Source organism: Schistocerca americana, chromosome 2, assembly GCF_021461395.2.
Source record: "Schistocerca americana isolate TAMUIC-IGC-003095 chromosome 2, iqSchAmer2.1, whole genome shotgun sequence".
NCBI classification, from domain to species: Eukaryota; Metazoa; Arthropoda; class Insecta; order Orthoptera; family Acrididae; genus Schistocerca; species Schistocerca americana.
In genome coordinates this window covers 39,991,286-40,000,622 of record NC_060120.1, presented here as the reverse complement: position 1 = coordinate 40,000,622, position 9,337 = coordinate 39,991,286, and the positions used below count along the sequence as shown (strand labels likewise).

The following is a 9,337-nucleotide window of genomic DNA, read 5'->3' as shown; positions in this document are numbered from 1 at the left end:
ACCCGAAACCTTCGTAATCGCCTTCACGCGTCGGACCCGAGTGTCAATTGCTCACATCGAATAAGAAATTCATTTGATATTGACGGCGAGCTTTTTGCGCTGACTCAGCCACTGACGTGCGATCACTTTGCACAAAACGCTAGGGCTCGTCCGGGATTTGAACCCGGGACCTCCTGCACCCTAAGCAGGAATCATACCCCTAGACCAACGAGCCCTGTGACACGGCGAATGCCAATTATTCCAGTCCCTCGATGTCGTCCAGGGTGCCCTGGAAGTCTCGTGTACGCTGGCGGGATGGGGGCGGCGCGAATTCCTGCGGTCGGCGGCCTTCCTGGGCTATTGGTACCTTCATGTAGAGCTGCCGCTGGGCTCGCACTGCCTGCTGCTGAGAAAGTGATTGCTTTTGCTGATATGACTTGCAATAACGACTGCGCGAAACGCCGCTATCTCGTTAGGGGTGCTACGGCAGACACCCTCTCGAGCACCCCGAAGACTTCTTGCGCCCTCGGCTGTGATGGGTTCCAGGCTGACAAAGGAACTGTCGTGTGTGCATTCGCGGACGAGAGAAAGTCTGAGGCAAGTTCGAGTGAACAAGGATGGACTCCTCAGGTCCGTCGTTTCCGTAGTGTAGCGGTTATCACGTCTGCTTCACACGCAGAAGGTCCCCGGTTCGATCCCGGGCGGGAACAGTATTTTCCTGCCTATGTCGTATTGTCCTCCAATGAGCCACGTCGTGTGTGGTTCTGCTGCATGTCCCTTCGGTTGCAAGTACCACATTTATTGAATTTTTTAGTTACGATGGCAACATCACTATAAGTCGTCTGTGAAGAAAGGTGCACACAAGCAGTTTCCGTGGTGTAGCGGTTATCACGTCTGCCTAACACGCAGAAGGTCCCCGGTTCGATCCCGGGCGGAAACACTTTTTCATCACTTTAAGCAAGACGTACTAACATGCATCTGCTACCATCTGTACCCGAAACCTTCGTAATCGCCTTCACGCGTCGGACCCGAGTGTCAATTGCTCACATCGAATAAGAAATTCATTTGATATTGACGGCGAGCTTTTTGCGCTGACTCAGCCACTGACGTGCGATCACTTTGCACAAAACGCTAGGGCTCGTCCGGGATTTGAACCCGGGACCTCCTGCACCCTAAGCAGGAATCATACCCCTAGACCAACGAGCCCTGTGACACGGCGAATGCCAATTATTCCAGTCCCTCGATGTCGTCCAGGGTGCCCTGGAAGTCTCGTGTACGCTGGCGGGATGGGGGCGGCGCGAATTCCTGCGGTCGGCGGCCTTCCTGGGCTATTGGTACCTTCATGTAGAGCTGCCGCTGGGCTCGCACTGCCTGCTGCTGAGAAAGTGATTGCTTTTGCTGATATGACTTGCAATAACGACTGCGCGAAACGCCGCTATCTCGTTAGGGGTGCTACGGCAGACACCCTCTCGAGCACCCCGAAGACTTCTTGCGCCCTCGGCTGTGATGGGTTCCAGGCTGACAAAGGAACTGTCGTGTGTGCATTCGCGGACGAGAGAAAGTCTGAGGCAAGTTCGAGTGAACAAGGATGGACTCCTCAGGTCCGTCGTTTCCGTAGTGTAGCGGTTATCACGTCTGCTTCACACGCAGAAGGTCCCCGGTTCGATCCCGGGCGGGAACAGTATTTTCCTGCCTATGTCGTATTGTCCTCCAATGAGCCACGTCGTGTGTGGTTCTGCTGCATGTCCCTTCGGTTGCAAGTACCACATTTATTGAATTTTTTAGTTACGATGGCAACATCACTATAAGTCGTCTGTGAAGAAAGGTGCACACAAGCAGTTTCCGTGGTGTAGCGATTATCACGTCTGCCTAACACGCAGAAGGTCCCCGGTTCGATCCCGGGCGGAAACACTTTTTCATCACTTTAAGCAAGACGTACTAACATGCATCTGCTACCATCTGTACCCGAAACCTTCGTAATCGCCTTCACGCGTCGGACCCGAGTGTCAATTGCTCACATCGAATAAGAAATTCATTTGATATTGACGGCGAGCTTTTTGCGCTGACTCAGCCACTGACGTGCGATCACTTTGCACAAAACGCTAGGGCTCGTCCGGGATTTGAACCCGGGACCTCCTGCACCCTAAGCAGGAATCATACCCCTAGACCAACGAGCCCTGTGACACGGCGAATGCCAATTATTCCAGTCCCTCGATGTCGTCCAGGGAGCCCTGGAAGTCTCGTGTACGCTGGCGGGATGGGGGCGGCGCGAATTCCTGCGGTCGGCGGCCTTCCTGGGCTATTGGTACCTTCATGTAGAGCTGCCGCTGGGCTCGCACTGCCTGCTGCTGAGAAAGTGATTGCTTTTGCTGATATGACTTGCAATAACGACTGCGCGAAACGCCGCTATCTCGTTAGGGGTGCTACGGCAGACACCCTCTCGAGCACCCCGAAGACTTCTTGCGCCCTCGGCTGTGATGGGTTCCAGGCTGACAAAGGAACTGTCGTGTGTGCATTCGCGGACGAGAGAAAGTCTGAGGCAAGTTCGAGTGAACAAGGATGGACTCCTCAGGTCCGCCGTTTCCGTAGTGTAGCGGTTATCACGTCTGCTTCACACGCAGAAGGTCCCCGGTTCGATCCCGGGCGGGAACAGTATTTTCCTGCCTATGTCGTATTGTCCTCCAATGAGCCACGTCGTGTGTGGTTCTGCTGCATGTCCCTTCGGTTGCAAGTACCACATTTATTGAATTTTTTAGTTACGATGGCAACATCACTATAAGTCGTCTGTGAAGAAAGGTGCACACAAGCAGTTTCCGTGGTGTAGCGGTTATCACGTCTGCCTAACACGCAGAAGGTCCCCGGTTCGATCCCGGGCGGAAACACTTTTTCATCACTTTAAGCAAGACGTACTAACATGCATCTGCTACCATCTGTACCCGAAACCTTCGTAATCGCCTTCACGCGTCGGACCCGAGTGTCAATTGCTCACATCGAATAAGAAATTCATTTGATATTGACGGCGAGCTTTTTGCGCTGACTCAGCCACTGACGTGCGATCACTTTGCACAAAACGCTAGGGCTCGTCCGGGATTTGAACCCGGGACCTCCTGCACCCTAAGCAGGAATCATACCCCTAGACCAACGAGCCCTGTGACACGGCGAATGCCAATTATTCCAGTCCCTCGATGTCGTCCAGGGTGCCCTGGAAGTCTCGTGTACGCTGGCGGGAGGGGGGCGGCGCGAATTCCTGCGGTCGGCGGCCTTCCTGGGCTATTGGTACCTTCATGTAGAGCTGCCGCTGGGCTCGCACTGCCTGCTGCTGAGAAAGTGATTGCTTTTGCTGATATGACTTGCAATAACGACTGCGCGAAACGCCGCTATCTCGTTAGGGGTGCTACGGCAGACACCCTCTCGAGCACCCCGAAGACTTCTTGCGCCCTCGGCTGTGATGGGTTCCAGGCTGACAAAGGAACTGTCGTGTGTGCATTCGCGGACGAGAGAAAGTCTGAGGCAAGTTCGAGTGAACAAGGATGGACTCCTCAGGTCCGTCGTTTCCGTAGTGTAGCGGTTATCACGTCTGCTTCACACGCAGAAGGTCCCCGGTTCGATCCCGGGCGGGAACAGTATTTTCCTGCCTATGTCGTATTGTCCTCCAATGAGCCACGTCGTGTGTGGTTCTGCTGCATGTCCCTTCGGTTGCAAGTACCACATTTATTGAATTTTTTAGTTACGATGGCAACATCACTATAAGTCGTCTGTGAAGAAAGGTGCACACAAGCAGTTTCCGTGGTGTAGCGGTTATCACGTCTGCCTAACACGCAGAAGGTCCCCGGTTCGATCCCGGGCGGAAACACTTTTTCATCACTTTAAGCAAGACGTACTAACATGCATCTGCTACCATCTGTACCCGAAACCTTCGTAATCGCCTTCACGCGTCGGACCCGAGTGTCAATTGCTCACATCGAATAAGAAATTCATTTGATATTGACGGCGAGCTTTTTGCGCTGACTCAGCCACTGACGTGCGATCACTTTGCACAAAACGCTAGGGCTCGTCCGGGATTTGAACCCGGGACCTCCTGCACCCTAAGCAGGAATCATACCCCTAGACCAACGAGCCCTGTGACACGGCGAATGCCAATTATTCCAGTCCCTCGATGTCGTCCAGGGTGCCCTGGAAGTCTCGTGTACGCTGGCGGGATGGGGGCGGCGCGAATTCCTGCGGTCGGCGGCCTTCCTGGGCTATTGGTACCTTCATGTAGAGCTGCCGCTGGGCTCGCACTGCCTGCTGCTGAGAAAGTGATTGCTTTTGCTGATATGACTTGCAATAACGACTGCGCGAAACGCCGCTATCTCGTTAGGGGTGCTACGGCAGACACCCTCTCGAGCACCCCGAAGACTTCTTGAGCCCTCGGCTGTGATGGGTTCCAGGCTGACAAAGGAACTGTCGTGTGTGCATTCGCGGACGAGAGAAAGTCTGAGGCAAGTTCGAGTGAACAAGGATGGACTCCTCAGGTCCGTCGTTTCCGTAGTGTAGCGGTTATCACGTCTGCTTCACACGCAGAAGGTCCCCGGTTCGATCCCGGGCGGGAACAGTATTTTCCTGCCTATGTCGTATTGTCCTCCAATGAGCCACGTCGTGTGTGGTTCTGCTGCATGTCCCTTCGGTTGCAAGTACCACATTTATTGAATTTTTTAGTTACGATGGCAACATCACTATAAGTCGTCTGTGAAGAAAGGTGCACACAAGCAGTTTCCGTGGTGTAGCGGTTATCACGTCTGCCTAACACGCAGAAGGTCCCCGGTTCGATCCCGGGCGGAAACACTTTTTCATCACTTTAAGCAAGACGTACTAACATGCATCTGCTACCATCTGTACCCGAAACCTTCGTAATCGCCTTCACGCGTCGGACCCGAGTGTCAATTGCTCACATCGAATAAGAAATTCATTTGATATTGACGGCGAGCTTTTTGCGCTGACTCAGCCACTGACGTGCGATCACTTTGCACAAAACGCTAGGGCTCGTCCGGGATTTGAACCCGGGACCTCCTGCACCCTAAGCAGGAATCATACCCCTAGACCAACGAGCCCTGTGACACGGCGAATGCCAATTATTCCAGTCCCTCGATGTCGTCCAGGGTGCCCTGGAAGTCTCGTGTACGCTGGCGGGATGGGGGCGGCGCGAATTCCTGCGGTCGGCGGCCTTCCTGGGCTATTGGTACCTTCATGTAGAGCTGCCGCTGGGCTCGCACTGCCTGCTGCTGAGAAAGTGATTGCTTTTGCTGATATGACTTGCAATAACGACTGCGCGAAACGCCGCTATCTCGTTAGGGGTGCTACGGCAGACACCCTCTCGAGCACCCCGAAGACTTCTTGAGCCCTCGGCTGTGATGGGTTCCAGGCTGACAAAGGAACTGTCGTGTGTGCATTCGCGGACGAGAGAAAGTCTGAGGCAAGTTCGAGTGAACAAGGATGGACTCCTCAGGTCCGTCGTTTCCGTAGTGTAGCGGTTATCACGTCTGCTTCACACGCAGAAGGTCCCCGGTTCGATCCCGGGCGGGAACAGTATTTTCCTGCCTATGTCGTATTGTCCTCCAATGAGCCACGTCGTGTGTGGATCTGCTGCATGTCCCTTCGTTTGCAAGTACCACATTTATTGAATTTTTTAGTTACGATGGCAACATCACTATAAGTCGTCTGTGAAGTAAGGTGCACACAAGCAGTTTCCGTGGTGTAGCGGTTATCACGTCTGCCTAACACGCAGAAGGTCCCCGGTTCGATCCCGGGCGGAAACACTTTTTCATCACTTTAAGCAAGACGTACTAACATGCATCTGCTACCATCTGTACCCGAAACCTTCGTAATCGCCTTCACGCGTCGGACCCGAGTGTCAATTGCTCACATCGAATAAGAAATTCATTTGATATTGACGGCGAGCTTTTTGCGCTGACTCAGCCACTGACGTGCGATCACTTTGCACAAAACGCTAGGGCTCGTCCGGGATTTGAACCCGGGACCTCCTGCACCCTAAGCAGGAATCATACCCCTAGACCAACGAGCCCTGTGACACGGCGAATGCCAATTATTCCAGTCCCTCGATGTCGTCCAGGGTGCCCTGGAAGTCTCGTGTACGCTGGCGGGATGGGGGCGGCGCGAATTCCTGCGGTCGGCGGCCTTCCTGGGCTATTGGTACCTTCATGTAGAGCTGCCGCTGGGCTCGCACTGCCTGCTGCTGAGAAAGTGATTGCTTTTGCTGATATGACTTGCAATAACGACTGCGCGAAACGCCGCTATCTCGTTAGGGGTGCTACGGCAGACACCCTCTCGAGCACCCCGAAGACTTCTTGCGCCCTCGGCTGTGATGGGTTCCAGGCTGACAAAGGAACTGTCGTGTGTGCATTCGCGGACGAGAGAAAGTCTGAGGCAAGTTCGAGTGAACAAGGATGGACTCCTCAGGTCCGTCGTTTCCGTAGTGTAGCGGTTATCACGTCTGCTTCACACGCAGAAGGTCCCCGGTTCGATCCCGGGCGGGAACAGTATTTTCCTGCCTATGTCGTATTGTCCTCCAATGAGCCACGTCGTGTGTGGTTCTGCTGCATGTCCCTTCGGTTGCAAGTACCACATTTATTGAATTTTTTAGTTACGATGGCAACATCACTATAAGTCGTCTGTGAAGAAAGGTGCACACAAGCAGTTTCCGTGGTGTAGCGGTTATCACGTCTGCCTAACACGCAGAAGGTCCCCGGTTCGATCCCGGGCGGAAACACTTTTTCATCACTTTAAGCAAGACGTACTAACATGCATCTGCTACCATCTGTACCCGAAACCTTCGTAATCGCCTTCACGCGTCGGACCCGAGTGTCAATTGCTCACATCGAATAAGAAATTCATTTGATATTGACGGCGAGCTTTTTGCGCTGACTCAGCCACTGACGTGCGATCACTTTGCACAAAACGCTAGGGCTCGTCCGGGATTTGAACCCGGGACCTCCTGCACCCTAAGCAGGAATCATACCCCTAGACCAACGAGCCCTGTGACACGGCGAATGCCAATTATTCCAGTCCCTCGATGTCGTCCAGGGTGCCCTGGAAGTCTCGTGTACGCTGGCGGGATGGGAGCGGCGCGAATTCCTGCGGTCGGCGGCCTTCCTGGGCTATTGGTACCTTCATGTAGAGCTGCCGCTGGGCTCGCACTGCCTGCTGCTGAGAAAGTGATTGCTTTTGCTGATATGACTTGCAATAACGACTGCGCGAAACGCCGCTATCTCGTTAGGGGTGCTACGGCAGACACCCTCTCGAGCACCCCGAAGACTTCTTGCGCCCTCGGCTGTGATGGGTTGCAGGCTGACAAAGGAACTGTCGTGTGTGCATTCGCGGACGAGAGAAAGTCTGAGGCAAGTTCGAGTGAACAAGGATGGACTCCTCAGGTCCGTCGTTTCCGTAGTGTAGCGGTTATCACGTCTGCTTCACACGCAGAAGGTCCCCGGTTCGATCCCGGGCGGGAACAGTATTTTCCTGCCTATGTCGTATTGTCCTCCAATGAGCCACGTCGTGTGTGGTTCTGCTGCATGTCCCTTCGGTTGCAAGTACCACATTTATTGAATTTTTTAGTTACGATGGCAACATCACTATAAGTCGTCTGTGAAGAAAGGTGCACACAAGCAGTTTCTGTGGTGTAGCGGTTATCACGTCTGCCTAACACGCAGAAGGTCCCCGGTTCGATCCCGGGCGGAAACACTTTTTCATCACTTTAAGCAAGACGTACTAACATGCATCTGCTACCATCTGTACCCGAAACCTTCGTAATCGCCTTCACGCGTCGGACCCGAGTGTCAATTGCTCACATCGAATAAGAAATTCATTTGATATTGACGGCGAGCTTTTTGCGCTGACTCAGCCACTGACGTGCGATCACTTTGCACAAAACGCTAGGGCTCGTCCGGGATTTGAACCCGGGACCTCCTGCACCCTAAGCAGGAATCATACCCCTAGACCAACGAGCCCTGTGACACGGCGAATGCCAATTATTCCAGTCCCTCGATGTCGTCCAGGGTGCCCTGGAAGTCTCGTGTACGCTGGCGGGATGGGGGCGGCGCGAATTCCTGCGGTCGGCGGCCTTCCTGGGCTATTGGTACCTTCATGTAGAGCTGCCGCTGGGCTCGCACTGCCTGCTGCTGAGAAAGTGATTGCTTTTGCTGATATGACTTGCAATAACGACTGCGCGAAACGCCGCTATCTCGTTAGGGGTGCTACGGCAGACACCCTCTCGAGCACCCCGAAGACTTCTTGAGCCCTCGGCTGTGATGGGTTCCAGGCTGACAAAGGAACTGTCGTGTGTGCATTCGCGGACGAGAGAAAGTCTGAGGCAAGTTCGAGTGAACAAGGATGGACTCCTCAGGTCCGTCGTTTCCGTAGTGTAGCGGTTATCACGTCTGCTTCACACGCAGAAGGTCCCCGGTTCGATCCCGGGCGGGAACAGTATTTTCCTGCCTATGTCGTATTGTCCTCCAATGAGCCACGTCGTGTGTGGATCTGCTGCATGTCCCTTCGTTTGCAAGTACCACATTTATTGAATTTTTTAGTTACGATGGCAACATCACTATAAGTCGTCTGTGAAGTAAGGTGCACACAAGCAGTTTCCGTGGTGTAGCGGTTATCACGTCTGCCTAACACGCAGAAGGTCCCCGGTTCGATCCCGGGCGGAAACACCTTTTCATCACTTTAAGCAAGACGTACTAACATGCATCTGCTACCATCTGTACCCGAAACCTTCGTAATCGCCTTCACGCGTCGGACCCGAGTGTCAATTGCTCACATCGAATAAGAAATTCATTTGATATTGACGGCGAGCTTTTTGCGCTGACTCAGCCACTGACGTGCGATCACTTTGCACAAAACGCTAGGGCTCGTCCGGGATTTGAACCCGGGACCTCCTGCACCCTAAGCAGGAATCATACCCCTAGACCAACGAGCCCTGTGACACGGCGAATGCCAATTATTCCAGTCCCTCGATGTCGTCCAGGGTGCCCTGGAAGTCTCGTGTACGCTGGCGGGATGGGGGCGGCGCGAATTCCTGCGGTCGGCGGCCTTCCTGGGCTATTGGTACCTTCATGTAGAGCTGCCGCTGGGCTCGCACTGCCTGCTGCTGAGAAAGTGATTGCTTTTGCTGATATGACTTGCAATAACGACTGCGCGAAACGCCGCTATCTCGTTAGGGGTGCTACGGCAGACACCCTCTCGAGCACCCCGAAGACTTCTTGAGCCCTCGGCTGTGATGGGTTCCAGGCTGACAAAGGAACTGTCGTGTGTGCATTCGCGGACGAGAGAAAGTCTGAGGCAAGTTCGAGTGAACAAGGAT

At 53.8% G+C, this 9,337-nt stretch overlaps 28 non-coding genes across 28 annotated transcripts; 18 read left to right on the top strand and 10 right to left on the bottom strand.

Moving 5' to 3' along the window:
• Nucleotides 1–142: 142 nt before the first annotated feature.
• Nucleotides 143–214, bottom strand: Trnap-agg. Its single transcript has one exon. It is a non-coding gene; the product is annotated as a tRNA-Pro (tRNA).
• Nucleotides 215–616: 402 nt separating this feature from the next.
• Nucleotides 617–689, top strand: Trnav-cac. The gene has a single exon. It is a non-coding gene; the product is annotated as a tRNA-Val (tRNA).
• A 157-nt stretch (nucleotides 690–846) lies between these two features.
• On the top strand, nucleotides 847–919 carry Trnav-aac. Its single transcript has one exon. It is a non-coding gene; the product is annotated as a tRNA-Val (tRNA).
• Nucleotides 920–1,113: 194 nt separating this feature from the next.
• Nucleotides 1,114–1,185, bottom strand: Trnap-agg. Its single transcript has one exon. It is a non-coding gene; the product is annotated as a tRNA-Pro (tRNA).
• A 402-nt stretch (nucleotides 1,186–1,587) lies between these two features.
• Trnav-cac lies at nucleotides 1,588–1,660 on the top strand. Its single transcript has one exon. It is a non-coding gene; the product is annotated as a tRNA-Val (tRNA).
• A 157-nt stretch (nucleotides 1,661–1,817) lies between these two features.
• Nucleotides 1,818–1,890, top strand: Trnav-aac. The gene has a single exon. It is a non-coding gene; the product is annotated as a tRNA-Val (tRNA).
• A 194-nt stretch (nucleotides 1,891–2,084) lies between these two features.
• On the bottom strand, nucleotides 2,085–2,156 carry Trnap-agg. The gene has a single exon. It is a non-coding gene; the product is annotated as a tRNA-Pro (tRNA).
• Nucleotides 2,157–2,558: 402 nt separating this feature from the next.
• Trnav-cac lies at nucleotides 2,559–2,631 on the top strand. The gene has a single exon. It is a non-coding gene; the product is annotated as a tRNA-Val (tRNA).
• Nucleotides 2,632–2,788: 157 nt separating this feature from the next.
• Nucleotides 2,789–2,861, top strand: Trnav-aac. Its single transcript has one exon. It is a non-coding gene; the product is annotated as a tRNA-Val (tRNA).
• A 194-nt stretch (nucleotides 2,862–3,055) lies between these two features.
• On the bottom strand, nucleotides 3,056–3,127 carry Trnap-agg. Its single transcript has one exon. It is a non-coding gene; the product is annotated as a tRNA-Pro (tRNA).
• Nucleotides 3,128–3,529: 402 nt separating this feature from the next.
• Nucleotides 3,530–3,602, top strand: Trnav-cac. The gene has a single exon. It is a non-coding gene; the product is annotated as a tRNA-Val (tRNA).
• A 157-nt stretch (nucleotides 3,603–3,759) lies between these two features.
• Nucleotides 3,760–3,832, top strand: Trnav-aac. The gene has a single exon. It is a non-coding gene; the product is annotated as a tRNA-Val (tRNA).
• A 194-nt stretch (nucleotides 3,833–4,026) lies between these two features.
• On the bottom strand, nucleotides 4,027–4,098 carry Trnap-agg. The gene has a single exon. It is a non-coding gene; the product is annotated as a tRNA-Pro (tRNA).
• Nucleotides 4,099–4,500: 402 nt separating this feature from the next.
• On the top strand, nucleotides 4,501–4,573 carry Trnav-cac. The gene has a single exon. It is a non-coding gene; the product is annotated as a tRNA-Val (tRNA).
• Nucleotides 4,574–4,730: 157 nt separating this feature from the next.
• Trnav-aac lies at nucleotides 4,731–4,803 on the top strand. Its single transcript has one exon. It is a non-coding gene; the product is annotated as a tRNA-Val (tRNA).
• A 194-nt stretch (nucleotides 4,804–4,997) lies between these two features.
• Nucleotides 4,998–5,069, bottom strand: Trnap-agg. Its single transcript has one exon. It is a non-coding gene; the product is annotated as a tRNA-Pro (tRNA).
• Nucleotides 5,070–5,471: 402 nt separating this feature from the next.
• Trnav-cac lies at nucleotides 5,472–5,544 on the top strand. The gene has a single exon. It is a non-coding gene; the product is annotated as a tRNA-Val (tRNA).
• A 157-nt stretch (nucleotides 5,545–5,701) lies between these two features.
• Trnav-aac lies at nucleotides 5,702–5,774 on the top strand. The gene has a single exon. It is a non-coding gene; the product is annotated as a tRNA-Val (tRNA).
• A 194-nt stretch (nucleotides 5,775–5,968) lies between these two features.
• Nucleotides 5,969–6,040, bottom strand: Trnap-agg. The gene has a single exon. It is a non-coding gene; the product is annotated as a tRNA-Pro (tRNA).
• Nucleotides 6,041–6,442: 402 nt separating this feature from the next.
• Trnav-cac lies at nucleotides 6,443–6,515 on the top strand. The gene has a single exon. It is a non-coding gene; the product is annotated as a tRNA-Val (tRNA).
• A 157-nt stretch (nucleotides 6,516–6,672) lies between these two features.
• On the top strand, nucleotides 6,673–6,745 carry Trnav-aac. Its single transcript has one exon. It is a non-coding gene; the product is annotated as a tRNA-Val (tRNA).
• Nucleotides 6,746–6,939: 194 nt separating this feature from the next.
• On the bottom strand, nucleotides 6,940–7,011 carry Trnap-agg. Its single transcript has one exon. It is a non-coding gene; the product is annotated as a tRNA-Pro (tRNA).
• Nucleotides 7,012–7,413: 402 nt separating this feature from the next.
• On the top strand, nucleotides 7,414–7,486 carry Trnav-cac. Its single transcript has one exon. It is a non-coding gene; the product is annotated as a tRNA-Val (tRNA).
• A 157-nt stretch (nucleotides 7,487–7,643) lies between these two features.
• On the top strand, nucleotides 7,644–7,716 carry Trnav-aac. Its single transcript has one exon. It is a non-coding gene; the product is annotated as a tRNA-Val (tRNA).
• Nucleotides 7,717–7,910: 194 nt separating this feature from the next.
• On the bottom strand, nucleotides 7,911–7,982 carry Trnap-agg. Its single transcript has one exon. It is a non-coding gene; the product is annotated as a tRNA-Pro (tRNA).
• Nucleotides 7,983–8,384: 402 nt separating this feature from the next.
• On the top strand, nucleotides 8,385–8,457 carry Trnav-cac. The gene has a single exon. It is a non-coding gene; the product is annotated as a tRNA-Val (tRNA).
• Nucleotides 8,458–8,614: 157 nt separating this feature from the next.
• Nucleotides 8,615–8,687, top strand: Trnav-aac. The gene has a single exon. It is a non-coding gene; the product is annotated as a tRNA-Val (tRNA).
• Nucleotides 8,688–8,881: 194 nt separating this feature from the next.
• On the bottom strand, nucleotides 8,882–8,953 carry Trnap-agg. Its single transcript has one exon. It is a non-coding gene; the product is annotated as a tRNA-Pro (tRNA).
• Between the last annotated feature and the right edge of the window lie 384 nt (nucleotides 8,954–9,337).